Genomic DNA, 19,515 nt, shown 5'->3' on the forward strand with positions numbered 1-19,515 from the left:
CTGAAGGCAAAAAACACTGCAGCAGCAACATTCATAATGGAAAAATAATGTGTTTGACCCTTATAGCACAGAACTCTTTATAAGTTCACCCCTAAAATAGAGCTATAAAGAAAGCTGTAAAATATGGGTTTCTCGTGGAGAGAGCAGTGTTGCTCCTGTGAAGAAGACAGGAGGATTTTTGATGTAATTATGATGAGAAAATGCGTTAGCATTGTCATGCCTCTCCTCTCAGAGCAGTTTGAGAATAAATGGATTACCCATAAACTTCAACACTGCATGCAAAACATATGTTTTATTGACTTTATCTTGGATTACAGAATGCCATCAAGTCACAATCTCTGATGCATTAATTAACTTTTTGGTTTAAATACAAGTGCAGGATAAAATAAGGCAAAACACAATGAACACATGAACTGAAAATGATGGGTGGAATAAACATATCAATGAGACTCTTTGTTTAAGACATCCCGTTGGATTAAAATGGAAATATCTTGTCTTTTATAAATAAACACCTAAAAGAAGCTCATTGAAAAGACTCACCATTCTTCACAACACCCCCACTGGTCCCACATCCTCCACTTCCAGTGAGCTCCCACTCGAAGACACAGCAGGAATTCTCATGGCTGACATGTACTTGGACTGAAATTAAAACCTTCCAGGGCTAACATCTGAAATTCTACAGTATTACCACACGGGGGGTACCATTCGACTATTTTTAAAACTATTATTCTGACGATTATTTTATCGAATAGTCAACTATTCTAATGACTTTATACAATTAATCTAATGATTAATTTTCTATTGCAATAATAAAAACCAAAAAATCTCTAATAATTTCCTCGAAAAAATTGATAAATTGTTACTGTAAGAGAATAAACACTACAGGCCTTCCATTTTGTATAACACTGCTTTTATTGTGTTGGTTGGTTATGTTCTGGTGACGTGTAGAACTTGGGAGTGCAGGCTGCTGCCTGAGAGGTGGTTGGAGACGGAGTGTCTCCATGCTGATTTGTTTTGGTCACTTATGTGAGTGAGGCGAGTGGTGTTACCCCTTCCTGGGGAGTTTGGCTTGTGTGCAAAAAGAAAGGGACAATAACGTGGGATTTAAAAGTTAAAATGATGATCAGGTTTATTTACAACTACAAAAACAAACAAACAAATATTTCCATCTACAGGTTGGGAATAATAAAACTAAAGCCTGATTCATGCTTCTCCGTCTGCGTCAGTGCGGAGACACGCAACGTCCTTGCGTGCCTGCCGGAGACTTCCACAAGGACGTATAGAGTCGAGCTCTCTTTTCTAAACATTTGTCAGTTGAGACGGACAACGCAAGCTTGTGATTGGTCAGGAAGCTGCTGTTGTTTACAGTGCTGGCATTGCGCCCTCAAAAACATAAAGAGAGCTGAGGATAACAAGCGGCAGACACGGAGAAGCTTGAAGAATACCTCGCGAAAAAACTCTAAAAATATGAACGTTTAATTCCCGTGACTGGAGTGAAAAGATACACAGCAAGTGTTTTATTTGTGGATGGAAATGACAGGAAACGTGGGTTTAAAGGTGGGGAGCACATGAAGAGGTGGGAGAATGAGAGACAAATATGTCCGCGTTAAAAGTCTCTTATATACACTAAAAACACAATATAAACACACTATCTTGGACCCATACATGACAGGATACCACAGAACAGCGCTACGACCTCCTGCCGGGCAATTGCTTTGCAACACTCTCCAGGAGACGAAGTATGAGAGCAAAACGCTTCCGTCAATCTGTGCGTGCCTTTCCCTTGCGGAGCAGACGGAGAAGCATGAACCAGGCTTAATTCTGCCTGTGGGGAATTAAAACAAAAGTACAAATATGTAGGGTTTTCCCACTGGACACAGATTACAGGGTTCTGGACCAAAATAAGGATCTCCAAAGGTCCAAACTCTAAACTGGGTGGTTAAACCAAACTCACGGTGATTACAGCAACCTTAAAATCCTGTGGTACGTATCCATTTACTAAGGATAGATTGATTACATCTAGAATGGGGGCAGTAACCAAAGGAAATGCATCTGTCACCAAGCAGGTTCCCTGATTCCAGCATTTGTGAGAGTTCCACTGCTAAAAGACTAAAACCGAAGTATGATCCAAAGTTTTATTCTAAAACAGTCTGTTAAAAAATATATAAAAAGAACCGTCTTTGCTGCTCAGAAAAAAACAGTTGCTCCCACCAACTGGAGCTCTGGTGCGTTCTCTTTACTCTCCTGCAGAGGCCTCCCTGATGTCCTCCAGTCTCTGGTGCTTATAGAAATCTCCAGGCTAGGGCCTAGCCCCACCTCGTCTGGGCTCCGTCACGAATTGCGTCTGCTCCAACTCGTCATCAGTCGGGGTGGGCCACTGCCCCGCTCCTCTTCTCTCCCTGGCTCCGGTTCTGCCGCTGCGAAGAAAACACAAGACAATACCGCAGGGGGTGTTCACTTCCCTACCAGAATCCACAGGCACGCAGGAAATAGTCACAATAATTCATGTTCCTTCACTTAGCTGTTTGGCGGGCGTTGAATGATTCTGATGTCACGGCTGGGTCCTCCCGCGGCGTCCTCTGATCTCTCCCAGGAGATAGAAAGTGTCGGTACCGCAACCCAACGTAGTTCCAGGAACGCGAGTCCCGCTGCTGCCCGGTTACTCTGTGGTGGCTTTGCTCTGTGTCTCTCTCCTCTCGCACACCTGTCAGCATCCTTATATCAAGTCCCAATCCCCCAGTTGTCCAATCCCAAGCCGTATCAGTCCGTGATTATGAGCTGCGCAGCTGCTCTCAATCAGAATTTTATTGTTCCATGCTCATGACAAGAAAACACAAATCCATGCAAATAAACAAGCAAACATCTCAGAAAATAAAAACATGCAATTGATAATTGGAGCAAAACGACATGCAATTGATAATTAGAGCAAAACCGACTTCTGCACAGTAAAGGAGCACTGCATAAACTGTCCCAACTTTGACACATCTTTAAATAATTTGGTTGGGATTGGATCTAAAATGCAAGTGGAAGGTTTAGATGAAGCTAAAATTTTTGATAACTCTGAAAGCTCAACTGGATCAAAACAGTTCAAACACAGATGAGGTTCTACACTTACCTCAGATGCTGCCTCACTTACTGAAGAAGAAGAAATCGCATTAGGTAGGATGCTAATGATTTTGTTTCTAATGTGAGGGATCAAGTCAAATGAGTGGAGGAACACAGGAAATTTCCAAAAATAGAGACTCTGTAATTTCCTTTTTGTTTTAAAATATCCTCACAAAAATAGCTCAAGCTCATAAAAGAGGTCAAACAAACAAACTGAAACTCAATAAACTGCTAACTTAACATGCTGACTGACTGAAACCATAACCGACCTAACAAACAAAGACACACAAGGGTATATATACACACTGGCTGATCAGACCATATAAACAATAGGGATTACTAGACAAACATTTACTAACTAAAGCTAAAACCACAAATCTGTACAGTCAGATTGTTAATAAACCTAAACACCCTAACCCATAAACCCAACTATTTAACTTCAAACTTAAATTAACAAATGACAAAACAATAAACTAAAGGAAATCCTTCAGTCCCCTCTTCATGGAGCTATTGGTTTGGCCCGGCCCCATCAGCTCCTCCTGTATTTAGCTGACAGAACCCCGTCACCACTGTTTGCCTGTCCCATCTCAGGAAGCAGGAAGTGGAGAACCTCTCAGCACCGGTAAGAGAAAACATAAATTAACTTAAATAGAACAAATGACAGGCATAAAATACAACAGTTAACTAAATGTGCACGCTTACAATCAGAACTAATGCATTTAAGCTGTCTAAACAATAAATCCAAAGAAATATAAACGTACAAACTGAAATCATAAAAGTGCATGAGTGTACTAACGTTCACCATTGAGTGGACATGGATGTGGCCATCACACTAATAGAATTAATTTTACTCGTGAAAAATCCCATAAAGTCGTTGCTGCTGTGGGCTAAGGGAATAGATGGTTCAGAGCTATGATTCTGTGTAAGTTTAGCAACTGTACTGAAAGGAAATTTTGGATTATTCTTATTCTCCTCAATTAGCGATGAAAAATAAGCAGTTCTAGCTTGTCGAAGCTTATTTTTAAAAAGCACAAGACTATTTTTTCAGGATAAGTAGGACTCCTGGTGTGCAGTGCGCTATCTTCTGTCCAATTTTCTAGTTTGCTTTAAAGTTCGTAAATCAGAATTAAACCAGGGAGCTAGCTTACTGTGCTTAATTACCTTCTTGTTTAAAGGGGCAACATCATCTAATGCCACACATAAAGAAGAAATAACATTATGAACTAAAGCATAAATTTTTGAAGGGCTAGGAATGAAAATATTGCCCTCTGCTACGTTCCTCTGAGATGCTCAGGACATTAAAGATGGAACAGTTGATTTAAAAGATGCAACAGCGTTGTAAGACCAACTATAGTGAAATTTACTTTCATGTCTCGAGAACTCAGTTATAAAAAACTCAAAGGTTATTAAAAAGTGGTCAGAGAGGACTGGATTATGTGGAAATATCATTATTTCCTCACACTCTATGCCATAAGTCAGCACAAGGTCTAATGTATGATGGCAGGAGTGGGTGGAGCTATGTATTGTTTGGGTAAAACCAATAGAGTCTAAGATATTACTAAAGACTACATTGAGGCTATCTTTTTCAATGTCCACATGAATATTAAAATCCCCCATTACAATGACCTTATCAGTATTTAGCACCAAAGCAGACAAAAAAAAAAAAAAATCAGAAATCTGATTCAAAAACTCAGAGTAAGCAACTTAAACTAAATCCCAAAATTTTCCATTTTGTGGCACAGGGACCTAACAGCCGGTATAAAATGGCTTAGTATGCCATACTCCTAAATAACCCACCACAAGGACCCCTGAGGGACATGGTCATACGCGTTCTCCAATTCCACAAAACACATGTAGATTGGTTAGGCAAACTCCCACGCACCCCCTAGGACCCTCCTAAGGGTATAGAGCAGGACCAGTGTTCCACAGCCAGGACAAAATCCACATTGCTCCTCCTGAATCCGAGGTTCGACAATCCGGTAGACACTCCTCTCCAGAAAGGACCTTACTAGGGAGGCTCTGGAGTGTGAAACCCTGTAGTTGGAACACATCCTGCTATATAGGGGGACCACCACCCCACTCTGCCAATCCAGTGGAACTGCCCATGCGATATTGCTGCCAACACAGCCCTACAACATCCAGAGCCTTAAGGAACTCCTGGCAGATCTCATCCACCCCCAGAGCCTTGCCATCGAGGAGATTTTTGACCACCTCAGTGACCTCAGCACCAGAGATTGGAGAGTCCAACCTAAAGTCCCCGGACTCTGCTCCTTCACTGGAAGATGTGCTGGTGGGATTGAGGAGGTCTTTGAAGGGGGGCAGTGCGACCAACACTATTTATAGTGGGGATGGTTTGCTGCTGACCTCTACTCAGGACGCTGTGGATCGGTGGCCAGAATACATCGAAGACCTTCTAAATCCCACCGACACGTCTTCCATTGAGGAAGCAGAGTCTGGGGACTTTGAGTTGGGCTCCCAAATCTCTGGTTCTGAGGTCACTGAGATGGTTAAAAAGCTCCTCTGTGCAAGGCTCCAGGGGTGGCTGAGATCTGCCTGGATTTCCTTAAGGCTCTGGATGTTGTGGGGCTGTGTTGGCTGACGGGGTTCTGCAATATCGCGTGGACATTGGGGAATGTGTCACTGGACTGGCAAACTGGGGTGGTGGTCCCCCTATTTAAAAAGGGGGCCCGCAGGGTGTGTTCCAACTACAGGGGGATCACACTCCTGAGGCTTCCTGGTAAGGTCTATTCAGGGGTTCTGGAGAGGAGGGTCCGTCAGATTGTCGAACCTCAGATTCAGGAGTTCAGGGTTTTCATCCTGGCTGTGGAACACTGGACCAGCTCTATACCCTTAGGGGGATCCTGGAGGGTGAGTGGGAATTTGCCAAACCAATCTACATGTGTTTTGTGGATTTGGTGTTTTGTGGATTTGGCGTTTGACAGCGTCCCACAGGGGGCCCTGTGGGGGGTACTCCAGGAGTGTGGGGTACCAGGCCCTTTGATATGGGCTGTTAGGTCCCTGTATGACCGGCGTCAGAGCTTCGTTCTGCATTTCCATCAGTTGAGCTTGTTCCCAGTGAGAGCTGGACTCTACCAAGGCTGCCCTTTGTCACCGATTCTGTTCATAACCTTTATGGACAGGATTTCTAGGAGCAGCCAAGGTGCTGAAGACATCCGTTTTGGTGGTCTGAGGATCAGGTCTCTGCTTTTTGCAGATGATGTGGTCCTGTTGGCTTCATCGGAACGTGATCTTCGGTTTTCGCTGGAGCGGTTTGCAGCCGAATGTGAAGCAGCTGGGATGAGAATCAGCTCCTCTAAATCTGAGACCATGGTCTTGATTCGGAAAAGGGTAGAATGCTTTCTCTACGTCAGGGATGAGGTCCTGCCCCAAGTGGAGGAGTTTAAGTATCTCGGGGTCTTGTTCACGAGTGAGGGAAAGCTGTGGCGTGAGATCGATAGGCAATTGGTTCTGCATCTGCAGTGATGCAGGCGTTGTACTGGTCTGTCGTAGTGAAGAGAGAGCTGAGTCACAAAGCGAAGCTCTCGATTTACCGGTCGATCTACGTTCCTACCCTCACCTATGGTCATGAGCTTTGGGTAGTGACCGAAAGAACGAGATTGCGAATACAAGCGAGCAAAATGAGTTTTTCTCTGCAGAGTGGCTGGGCTCTCCCTTAGATATAGGGTGAGAAGCTCGGTCATCCGGAAGGGGCTTGGAGTAGATTCGCTGCTCCTCCACACCGATAGGAGCCAGTTAAGGTGGCTCGGGCATCTGGTCTGGATGCCTCCTGGATGGCACCCTGGTGAGGTTTTCCAGGCACGTCCAACCAGGAGGCGGAGGGACTATCTCCCTCACGTGCCACGGAATGCCTTGGGATTCCCCCGGGGGATCTGGCCCATGTGGCTGGGGAGAGGGAAGTCTGCGTCTCTCGACTAAAGCCTGATTCATGCTTCTCCGTCTGCGTCAGTGCGGAGCACACGCAACACCATTATCCGTCCTTGCGTAGGGATCCGGCAGGCACGCAAGTACGTACGGAGTCGAGCCCACTTTTTTAAACATCTGTCGAACGAGACGGATTACGCAAGCTTGTGATTGGTCAGGATGCCGCTGTTGTTTACAGCGCCGTTATTGCAAAGAGAGCCGAGGATAACTAGCGCAGACACGGAGAAGCTTGAAGAATACCTCGCGAAAAAACTCTAAAAATATGAAAGTTTAATTCTCCCGTGACTGGAGGAGTGAAAAGATGCGCAGCAAGCATTTTATTTGTGGACGGAAATGACAGGAAACGTGGGTTTAGAGGTGGGGAGAACATGAAGAGGTGGAGGAGAATGAGAGACAAATATGTCCGTGTTTAAAGTCTCTTATATACACAAAAAACACAATATAAACACACTATCTTGGACCGATACATTACAGGATACCACAGAACAGCGCTACACCCTCTGTTATCCTGCTGGGCAATTGCTTTGCAACACTCTCCAGGAGACGGAGAAGTAAAAGAGCAAAACGCTTCCGTCAATCCGTGCGTGTCTGTCCCTTGCGGAGCTGACGGAGAAGCATAAACCAGGCTTTAGGCTACTGCCCCCGTGACCCCACTCCAGATAAGTGGATGAAAATGGATGGATGGATGGAACATACATTTCATGACTTATTTCAGACCTTAAATACATTAAATGAGTCTACTTGAGAATGTAATACTGAGTTATTAGTTAAATTCACATAACAATATCAGTATATTAACAAATTAATGTTTAATAGATTGACTTCTTATATTAAATGAAATAAGCTTTCCAAGCATCTCAGGAAGGGGAGTGTTTGAGGACTCTTGATAAACACCTATACAAATTTCTCATATCTGGTTGGTCAAAGCTTATAAACAAACATTTCTTAAAAGTGGTATCACTTCCTTTTTTCCCCAGTTCCAACCAGAGCTCCGAGTTACAGAAAAGCTCACACTCTTGCTAAATAACCATCCTATGGGGAATCAACCAGATTTTTCAGTGGAATAATTTTATATGACCCATCCTTTTTAGATCAAATATTATTTGCTCAAACCACTACCCACTCATCAGATGTGATACGATCTGCCAGAAGCCACCTCTTTTGACCAGTCGTGTGTATGCTGAGGGGGTCTGTACGACCTTCAGATACATCAGAAGTCCACGCTTTGCTTGCAGACCAGATCCCCAACAACGTCCACTATCCTGGTGCATAGGCTATTCAATGGCTTCAGTGGTTGATAATTATTTGGTAACTTGTTAAATTACCTCCAACAAACAGCCAAATTTATTTTATAAAACCCAGAAATTACACCTTTCTGAGTTACTTAAGTTCAGAAAACATACAAGGTCATGTTTAATCAGAGTTCATTCATTGTCTCATTTGATATCACGCTGAATCACCATTTATAATCATTTGCCTTTCATCATCATTAATTATTAATTCCAATTTATTAAAACAAATTCCTTACAAAACATTACAGTGTCCCCCAGCACAACGAGTGCAATAATTGCATAAACAAAATTAGGTATGTTCATAAATGAAGACACCCTAAAAAAAACTGCATCAATATTTAGTAGACCCTCCTTTTACAGAAATAACAGCCTCTGAACACTTCCTAGAGCTTCCAGTGAGAGTCTGGATCCTGGTTGAAGGTAATTGGGACCATTCTTCTGTATAAAACATCTCTACTTCATTCAGGTTTGAGCATGGACAGTGCTCTTTTACTCACACCACAGATTTTCAATAATATTCAGGTCTGGGGACTGAGATGGCCGTTCTAGAATGTTCTACTTGTTCCTCTGCATGAATGCCTCAGTAGATGTTGAGCAGTGTTTCAGGTTGCTGTCTTGTTGAAAGATCCAGCCCTGGTGCAGCTTCAGCTTTGTCACAGATTTCTGGACAGTGGTCTCCAGAATCTGCTGATATTAGTGGAATCTATGCGTCCCTCAATCTTCGGATTCCCAATCCCTGCACTAGCCACACAGCCCACAGCATGATGGATCCACCACCATGTTTTACTGTAGGTAGCAGGTGTTTTTCTTGGAATGCTGTGTTCTTTGTTCTCCATGCATAACGCCCCTTGTTATGCCCAAATAACTCAATTTTATTTTCATCAGTCTACAGCACCTTATTTCAAAATGAAGCTGGCTTGTTCAAATGTGATTTGATAAACCTCAAGCGGCTCTGTTTTTGTGTGCATGCAAAAAAGCCTTCCTCTGCGTCAGTACGGAGACACGCAATGCCATTTTCGGTCATTGCGAGGGCTCTCCATCAGGCATGCAACGACGGACGGAATCAAGCCCATTTTAATAAACATCCGTCAATCGAGACGGAAACCGCAAGCTTGTGATTGGTCAGGACACTCTTCCTTTAAATTCGTCAACAGCACCACCATTGCCCCAACAAAAAAAATAGAGAGATGATGATATCTAGTGGCAGACACGGAGCAGTTTGAAGAATACCTTTCTGTAAAACTCTGGAAATATTAGGGCTAGGTATTGTTGGGAATTTCACAATTCAATTCGATTTAAATTCTTGAGGCTTCGATTCAATTCAATTTTGATTTGGTTCAATATTGATTTATTTGCTTCGACATTGATTCAACAATAAGAAAATACACAAGTAATTAAGTACCAAAGTATATTTTTCAATAATGTGTGCAATATTGCAAATGTTTAAGAACAAACTCACCCCAGCAAGTTTTCTGCCATGGTTTATTTAGCAGAAAACAATATTATACGTGTACTGAACTCAAATCACAACTGTAACAAACAGGTGCTTTATTAACACCTCTAAAGTGCGTGTACCTGTAAATAGTAGAAAGTATTTCTTTTCTTGCTGTACAATCAAGTTATAAAATAAATGTAAACGGAAGCACAAAATGTGCATCTTCATTAAACAAAAGATAATATTAACATTACCAATTGCTATGTTGTCATCAAAAAATAACACTGATGAGCTGATCAGAGAACCTTTGACTTATTTACTGTGCCTATATGCAGGCTACATTGCAACCATTTAAATAAATGTTGCCACCGAGGGCCTGTTAGTAGGTCCTGTTGGTCATTTTATGATGAAACCACTTTTTGAAATAAAGCTCTGTGTGTGTGTTAATATGCACGCTAATGCTCTGGCCTTGTGCTATTTTAAACAGTAAGACAGATGGGGTTGACTAAAGAGAAGTTCTTCATGAAGACAAATTGAATGGTTAGACATTACTTGCTGTGGGCAAATTCGATTTATTCACTGTGACAACCTCTCTTTCCTCTGAAATCAGTGGCTCCTTCATTGTGTGTGATGTTCCAAATTTAGTTTTATCTAAAAATAAGTCTTTATCAATTATTCAAAAAGTATGGAGTGTGTAAGGGCCAGAGTCTCACTCCCCAATTGGTTCCTAAAAATCAGATAAATAGAAATGAATCCACTGTCATGTTGAAAAGTGTTTATTTCTGCTGTGGTTAATGTCTGAATACAGTATTTATTACACCATAAACTTTACTGCAACCAGGACAACCATTCATGCTTTTATTAATCAGCTCTAATTATTGTCTCATTAAACTTGTTGTAATCCAGAATACCCTCCTAACCCTAACCCTGTAAGGCCAGCTGCACACAGCACTATCATTTAAACAAATTTTGACCTGATACTCCCTTCTGACAAAGTTAATGAAATGCCTGATGAAACCATTCATTCATTCATTCATACGCCATGGTAGCCACAGCTAACCACAGCTAACCACAGGTGACTTTTCTTTCAAGCACAAAATCAAGCTTAAATGGATACTTTGCAATGCTTTAATATTTTTATTCATTTTCTCGAGCCAGTGTGTGCTAAAATGACTCTTTACAAGGTAAATGAGAGGCCACCCAGCCCCTATCGCTCCCTGTGGCCAGAATATTCCACTTGCAACTTCAGAGTGCCGGTGGTGTGCCGAAAAATGCATGTCTGCAGAGATTTGCATGTCCTTTTGAAGGAAGGTGTGAACGAGGTAGCTTTTTAACAATTTAGTACTATTGACATGTTTCTTATCTGTGTGCTACCTTACAAAATGATGGATTAGGGGGAGATAAACAAAAGGAATTATGTTTTATGACATGTTTTATATAAAGGTACTTTTTTTTAAAGCAGCAGCAAAATAGTTTCACCAAAACAAAAGATAATAAAAATGCTCACTAAAACATTCGTCTCATACATCAAAAACATAAATATTTCCAGTAAAAAACAAAATTTGGATTCACAAACATGGATTGGAAACGTGTTCACATTCTGAATCATCACTCATATTTTTAATCCTTTACTTCTGCAATTTGCGGTTGTGGTGACGAGGTATGCAAATTTCAGCAGGGTTAGATCTGGTCTGTTGAGCTGACATACCTGGCGCTGCAGTCTGGTTCCAGCATGTTTCCTGCATGTTTTAGATCATGAACACAGCTGATGTGTTTAATTAAGTGATGAATCACTTCTGTAGACACTAATGAAGGCTGAAACATTTTATCTGTTAGATTAAGGTGTGAAAAAGACGAACAGCGAGCAGACAGGTTTTGCTTTCAGTTCTACAAACAGATGCTAGGGGGTGCAAAAAGCAAGCCAAAACTGCCTAGTTGCCCTTTAAATACAATGACCACATATGGTTTCTTTCCCATTTGTAGTTAACAAGCCCTGATGAATCTGAGTTGAAGGTTTCTTAATTATAGCTTAATAAATCATCATTGGCAGCAGTAAAATGTGTTCTGTCCACATAATCTATTTATGTTTGGAACAATGAGTTTTTTTAATGTTAATTGTGATAAAAGGGCAACAAGTTATTACTGAGTTTTGTCTGAAGTTAGAAGGAAAATTTTCTGCAGTATTTTGCGACTCAAAAAATGCCATAAGTTCAATTCTCTAAATGTTTTCTTCATGTTTTGTTATCTTTCGAACTGTAAGCAGTCCCTATATGAACAAGGAGACAGCTGAGTACACAGACAGAAATTGTTTGAACTCCCTGCCACATTCACATATTTGTGAAAGAAAAAAAAGTCAGATCTAGCTTCACCATCTGGGAAAATGATTTCTATCACAATCTAAATGTGCAGCCATATTTAATTTTAGGGTTGTCTTTCTCTTTGCATAGCTTTAACCCCCTTTACCTGTGAGCCATTTGCATTCATTACAGCTTTATTATGTCAATTCTACAGGTAGAAGGAATGCTGCCCTGTACTGATGCTGAAGGTATAGCCGTGAGCAGTGTTTTCCTCCAGTAGTCAGATTTATAGAAACGTCCATCCATTTTCCTCTGCTTATTCAGGGTCGAGTCACAGGGGCAGCAGCCTAAGAAGAGGCCCAGACTTCCCTCTCCCCAGCCACTTGGGCCAGCTCCTCCGGGAAAATCCCAAGGCGTTCCCTGACCAGCTGAGAGACATAGACCCTCCAGCGTGTCCTGGGCATTCTTTTAGGTCTCCTTCCAGTTTGACATGTCTGGAAAACCTCACCAGGGAGGCATCCAGGAGGTATCCTATATGCACGAGCAACCTCAACTGGTCCCTCACGATGTGGAGGAGCAGCAAATCTACTCCGAGCCCCTCCTATCTCTAAAGGAGAGCCCAGACACCCTGCAGAGAAAACTAATTTTAGCTGCTTGTATCCACGATCTCATTCTTACAGTCACTACCCAAAGCTGGTGACCACAGATGAGAGTTGTAGCTGATTCTCATCCCAGCTGCTTCACACTCGGCTGTGAACCGCTCCAGCGAAAGTTGGAGATCAAGTTCTGATGAAGCAAACAGGACCACATCATCTGCAAAAAGCAGGGACCTGATCCGCCATAAAGGTTATGAACAGAATCGGTGACAAAGGGCAGTCTTCTCCTTGACTTCTTGTGCTACTATACACCTTCGCCTACCCTCCCCCTGCCACATTTGGTGTGGAGAGTGGTGCCTTGGTCTGCCTGAGTGTTCGCGGCTCCTGGGTCATGGGGTTTAAGATTTCTGGAGTCTGCCTGATCAATCCCCGTGGCTGCCTGGTGGGATCTCAGTCCCTGGGCTTTGTTGGGTCCTCGGCGGTGCTGGTCGCCCCTGGGTTCCGGGTCGCTGGGTTCTGGTTTGCTGGGTTCCAGGCTCGGCCACCTTGGGGGTAGGAGGCTGCGGGCAGGCCTGTGGGCTTGCCGTTGATATCTCCTAGCACTCTGACGGCTGCTGGTTGTGACCCCCCAGGACAATCCTCTGCACCTCTCGAGAGGGGGCTGGGGCTTTTCTGGTTACAGTCTCCCTGGGGTCCCTGGGTCTGTGGCCCGTCACACTCTCTATTGGATGCTCCTATAGAGAAACCTTACATATACAAGTGCATGTTCACACACAGGTGCTCATATGGTGCTCTCATTAGTATGGACTTGGGCATTTTAAACACATGTCTTAAGGCTGTGGTTGTCACTAAATGCACTCGGCGCATCTCTGACTGCAGCGACGCCTGTCTGTTGCGTGGCTGCCGGCTTGTGGAGCTCTCGGGAGACCTGTGTTCTACCCGGTTCTCCCCAGTGGTCAGCCCAGCGTATCTCTGACTCAGAAGCATCAACGTTAATGCATGGACAATGGGTTTCCATAGACTCCAATAACAAGTTTTTTAGTTAAAATGGGAGGTGGCCACCACCGCCATTTTGACCGTGTTACAGGTTCCGTCAAGCCCAGACAATTCCATAAAAGGGAAGAGAGGAGGAGCTGAGGGTGGGGCTGTAAGGCTGGGATCAACTGACAACACCCGGTCGAACTAGCTACAAGCTAACCTGAAGCTAACCATGGCTAACCCAAAGCTAACGCGGAGGTGGGAGCTAAGCTAACGGATGTAGCTACCTAGCTTCAACCCAACCGGAGCTAACTGTGGAACACCCATTGACCTGAAGCTCACACGAAGTTTAGGTGGAGGTTTGCGGCGCTTTTTTGTGAAAAGTACCTTGATTAAAAAAGTATTAAGTCGGTAAGTTTATAATTTATTTCCGTAATGAAAATATATTTTGCTTTGAGCAAGTTTTCAGTACCGTATTTTCCGGACTATAAGTCACTCCTGAGTCGCACCAGCCATTAAATGTATAATGAAGAAGAAAAAAAACATATAAGTCATATTTTGGGGGGACATTTTATTATTTTTCTTACAAAATCTGAGACCAAGCATTTCACATTGCAAGACAAGCACCAGTAACTATAACAGAATAAACAACGTGGGCGCAGCAGCGCGCCACGGTCTCCAGCAGAGGATGGCGGTGATTCAAACCCTCCCCACGGGCGAGGAGAGCTCATTCCTGGGCTGGAACCGGCCCGCAGCAGCACAATGTAGCCTACATATTTTGTTATATAAGTCGCTCCAGAGTAGCAGGACCGGCCAGACTATGTAAAAAAGTGCGAGTTATAGTCCGGAAAATACGGTAGTTATTAGTATTTGAGATAAATTAGCAGGCTAAATACATTTTATATATTTCCAAAACGTAATACTTGTTTGTATCTTGTACAGCCAACTAGCCTTTATTCTGGACTCAGTACAATTCACCAAAAGTAAAGAGACATTATACAGATGAAGTAAGCACAAGATAACTTACTGGAAGAAACAGAATTATTATCATGAGAACCAGAACAAGACAGCCTGATAACAGTCATGTGAAAATAACAGTTAAAAAGTATGTATGTGTAATAGAAATAAAAATATATTAGAATTAGTGTAACTCCCTGTGATCCAAACAATAAATCAGCCATAGCTGATTAGTAAATATGAAATGAGGTCTGGGAGTTTTTAAGTTTCATTCTTTTATTACATTTTTCTCTTAGATCTGTTAAAAGGTCAACATGGCAGCCTGTGTCTCCAACACCAGCTACACAACGCAGCAAGTGTGAGTTCCAAATACCTGTCTTGTCCGCTTCATGTATGGTTTTGTACTTTAAACAGCTTGGCCAAACCTGTTATTTTTTTCTCCATAGCCATTTGGATCATCTGTGACAGCTGAGTGAGGCGTGGTGCCCAGAGAGCTGCAGGGACCCTCTGAGACAACCTTGGCCTCCCTGACGTCCGTGTCTCCTGGTTCGGTTGGGGCGGACTGAGGTGGAAAGACCTTCTCCCCTTCTTTTTCAACTCCATGCATGGAAGAGCAGCTCCTGATGTTCCTCTCATCCACTGTGGCAGCAATGACATGGGGGTGGTCAGCAGTGTGAAGCTGGTGAACATGAAGAAGGACTTGCACCGGCTTCACCTTTTACATCCTCATATCACACTGTTGAGAACTGTTCTTCCTTCACAACCCACTGTTCCACTCACTCTGCAGCTCTCTGGGCCCCTTTTATTACTTTAAGTATTTTTTTAAATGTCCCGGCAGTTTGTGTCCTGTTATTTTATAAAATGTGATGTAAAAAAATAAATGTTTTTGCTCAATTACTGGAATTTCTTTGGTTAAGACAAAAAAGGAAGGAAGAATCAATTATGCCAGGTTGTTTCTACAACAAGCCCGTTTTAAGTCCCAACAGTTTCTTAGCCAATAGAAATGTGTTCTTTACTAACTTTACTTGGTTTAAAAATCTTACTAAAATAAACACAGTGCTGTATTTCAAAACCCAATTATACTTGTTATGTAAATATTAGCTTTGTAGTTATTTGTTACAGATAGATATTTGTGTGCTAAAAATACCATAAACTTAAATAATTTGTCATTCTTTATTGAAAAACAACTAAATACAGGTATACAGAAAGTGTGGGAAAATGATAATGTGAAAGTATTGCTCTTTAAATGTAATCCTATTTATCTTTAAAAAGAAAAACTCTAAAAATGTCCTGTACAGCAACATGACAGAAGAAAGGTGGTCTGTCTGTCAAAATGTGCTGAACAGATTTGCTCTATCAAGAGGAGCGTTTTGTGTAAGAGTTTATGTTATTGTAATATTGGTTTGGGTTATGTATCTGTGACACGATCCAGGTGGAATGGAAGGTGCCACTAATATTAAAAGGATTAAAATAGGTTCTAAAAAAACAAAGCAAGCAGTGCGACAGCCAAAGCAAATTAAAAAGGGACATTTATTACAAAACCCTGATGATGGAAAAAAAAGCGTTCAATCGAGTGTGTGCAGGGCCCCAAGGGACAAGGCGGTCCAGTCCGGCTGCTGCCCTACCTTTTCCCATGTGCCAGGGGTCAAATTAGTGACTCATTTCCTTTTTTTCCTCACGCAAATACTTCTGCACCCATGTGTGGCGGTCAGTCACAACTTGCTGCACATCGACCCCCTCTCCAAAAGTGTGCTCAGACTTCGCACAAATCCCTCCTTCTCCATTCGCACACTATTTCCGTTGTTGTTGGAGTTTATAAAGTCAGATAATATACAAAAGACACTGTCCTATATAGGCGCTTTACAACATTCCTAGTGTGATCGTTATTATAACGTGAAAGTCAGTCACATATGTGAAGAGAGCCTGAAATGCGACCTCCTGAACAGAATTCCTTACAGAACTGGGTCACGCTTTGGTGTAAAGCTGGATTTCACTCTGTAATGCTGTCTGTCAACTAGTGCTGCGTTAGAGTCACTGTTAGCAGAATTACCGACTGACACAAAAGCAACCCGAATTTTCTCCGAGCCTGACAGTAATAGTCATGTGGACCGTTTCGTCGGCCAGGGCTTCGAGATATGTTCCGATTTGCCGCTGATTCTAGCCTTACATCCCGTTCCACATTTTGTGAACTTGACAAATTAGCCCGAAGGAAGTGCAGACCTAAGTGAACCACGTCTCTCAAACTTTGCATTTGGGTAGGGAATTGAGCTGCAGTATTTCTGCGGTCAGGTCTCTCTACGAGTCCGAGAGCTCCACAAGCGGTCAGCCCCGTCCGAGAGCTCCACGAGCGGTCAGCCCGCGCAGCAGTTAGTAGGCACCGCATCGGTCAGACATGCACCGGGCTGACCGCCGGGGAGAACCAGGTGGAAGAATGGAACACAGAAGCGTCCCTCCAAGAGCTCTGTCATATTTCAACCCATTTTTTATGTTAAATGCACTGGGTTTTACCCTTTTACCCATCGACACATGCCCTATTAATTATTTTACCATATTTTACATCTAAATTTCATGGTTAAGCAGTACATGCTACATGTTAAAATGATAGTTAGCTAGCCACTTCGATAAACTCAGCTAGTTTAAAGGCGGCAGTGACCTAAAATACATACATATAATTTAACTTACCGAAAAAAATGAAGTGGAGACTCCTTAGACGCTCTATTAATGCAATTAATGCCACAGCAAGTCATTTTGTCCAACAATTGCACAAATAATATCCAAAACAGAATACACAAACAGAGAGACTCAAAATCCCGAAACAGTTTCCAGGCCAGACCGAGGCTCAACTGAGGCCTTTCCTCGGAGCTGGCTCTGTGGTCATGTGGGTCTGAGGCGGCGGTCACGTGGGTCGGATGCTCATTAATTATACAGAATTTTAGGCTTTTAATACACTTAAATAGAAGAGTGAGAAAAAAAATTCACCCCCCTCAGAGTTGTCATGAGTGTAAACTAGATAATTTAAACAAAAAACCTGTTCTGGTACCAGGCTGTAAACATGTTTATTTCTGCTGTGAAATTGGTATTTTTAACATGGGAGTCCATGAGGATTTACTCGCTTCTGATACCAGCCCCCAGCGGATGAGGGTGGAACTGCAATTTTTCTTACTTCCGGGTTGGCCTCAATTTTAAAGCCGCATTGTGGGGGCCTGCTCAGAAGCTCCGGTGTTGTGCACAGTTAACGCCGGTTGTACCTACAGTAGGTAGCTACCTCCGTTAGCTTAACTCCCACTTCCATGGTAGCTTTGGGTTAGCTTGTAGCTACATCACTTCAGTTCGATGGGTGTAATCATTTGATCCCAGCCTTACAGCCCCACCCACAGCTCCACCTCTTTTCCCTTTTTTGGAATTGTCTGGGTTTGACGGAACCTGTGACACGGTCAAAATGGCGGTGGTGGCCACCTCCCATTTTGGCACAAAAACTTATAATTGCAGCCTATGGCAACGAATTGCCCAGTATATATGTTGATGTCCTGAACTCACAAAAATCCACAGTTTAATATCTAGTGAGTTGTTTGCCAAATGATTCCTGCCACATCGCATACACTTATGAATAACATTTGTTTGGGAACTTGTTTTATAAGTAATTAAAATCTAGTAAATCTATCAAAATATAGTTTTTCCACATTTAAAAAGAGTTTGTTTACACAATTTTTCATCTTTCACCGAGCAGTGGTTTTATATGTTCTATTTTGCATGCAAATGTATATTTAAGAGCAAGTTGAAAAGAAAACGGGCATCATACATATTTTATGAACAGGGCAGACACGTTTTTCTGATTGAACCACGAGAAGAGACGGGTGAGAGTTGCTTATCCCTGTTTCAGAGTAATTCCTACTTTCCTTTTATGTTGGATTCTCTCAGGGGATGTGGAAGGATTTGTCTTCTCACAACACGCTCCTCTAGTCTTTTTAGCAAACAACTGACCAGGAAACAAGGTCAGCTTGAAAATGTAGAAATATGATTATTAACCACACATGTGCATATTTTAAAAATAATAATTACACATTTATTTCCATGCTTGCTGCTGTCGGTCATGAGGATACCGGAACTGCGCTGCTCTGGGTGGCTGCATGTTGGAGTAGCTCTGTTGACTACATGTGAGTTTTGCCTTTTCTTGGACATTTTTTCTTCTGGTTTCTCAGGAGGAACGCTTTTTTTTTGGACATTTTACTTTTCTGTTTCTGGCGCTGTGAAGCTTGGAGGATTTTTACTGTTATTTTTTCACTTTTTTCCCTTTTTGAGCATTTGTTATGATGTGTAACCATGGCAACAAGCTGGTTTACAATCGGGAGCAACTGATTAACATTGGAAAGGCTGAAATAATACCTCAGCTGAAACCACAAATCCCAAATGAGCTAAAACGCAAGAAGCGTGGATGCAGAGCGGGAGCAAAACGGAGACAGAGAAAGAGGAAATTCAAACCATCTCTTCCATCGATCATAATGGGCAATGTGAGATCACTTGCCAACAAGATGGAGGATCTCCAAGCCCTTTCAAAGACTCAGCCAGAGTTTCGGCAGTTTCGGAACTGCTGGAGGAGATGATGCAAAGAAGAATTCTCCAGAGAATCAAGAAAATTATGGACAACCCTGAGCATTCTCTTCACAAGACTGTCCGACAACGGAAGAGTGTCTTCAGTCAGAGGCTTCTTCAGTTTGGCTGCAACACTGACCGCTACTGGAGATCCTTCCTGCCAACAGCCATTGTAATATACAATAACTCTTTGATGACTTGATTATTATTATTATTCTGAGCTACCACAGCAATCAATTTCCCTCTGGGATTAATAAAGTATTTTTGAATTGAATTGAATTGATGTCTTCCTGAGGAGCCAATGTAAATCAATTGTGCTGAAG

At 42.5% G+C, this 19,515-nt stretch overlaps 1 long non-coding RNA gene across 1 annotated transcript in view; it reads left to right on the forward strand.

The window, feature by feature from the left end:
* Positions 1 to 368: 368 nt before the first annotated feature.
* The window catches only part of LOC139062765 (uncharacterized), a 33,750-nt gene continuing 14,603 nt past the window's right edge, over positions 369 to 19,515 (forward strand). Inside the window, exon 1 of the long non-coding RNA XR_011516312.1 lies at positions 369 to 3,727. This is a non-coding gene — a long non-coding RNA (uncharacterized lncRNA). The remainder of the gene's footprint in view (positions 3,728 to 19,515) is intronic.

Source organism: Nothobranchius furzeri, chromosome 14 (assembly GCF_043380555.1).
Source record: "Nothobranchius furzeri strain GRZ-AD chromosome 14, NfurGRZ-RIMD1, whole genome shotgun sequence".
NCBI classification, from domain to species: Eukaryota; Metazoa; Chordata; class Actinopteri; order Cyprinodontiformes; family Nothobranchiidae; genus Nothobranchius; species Nothobranchius furzeri.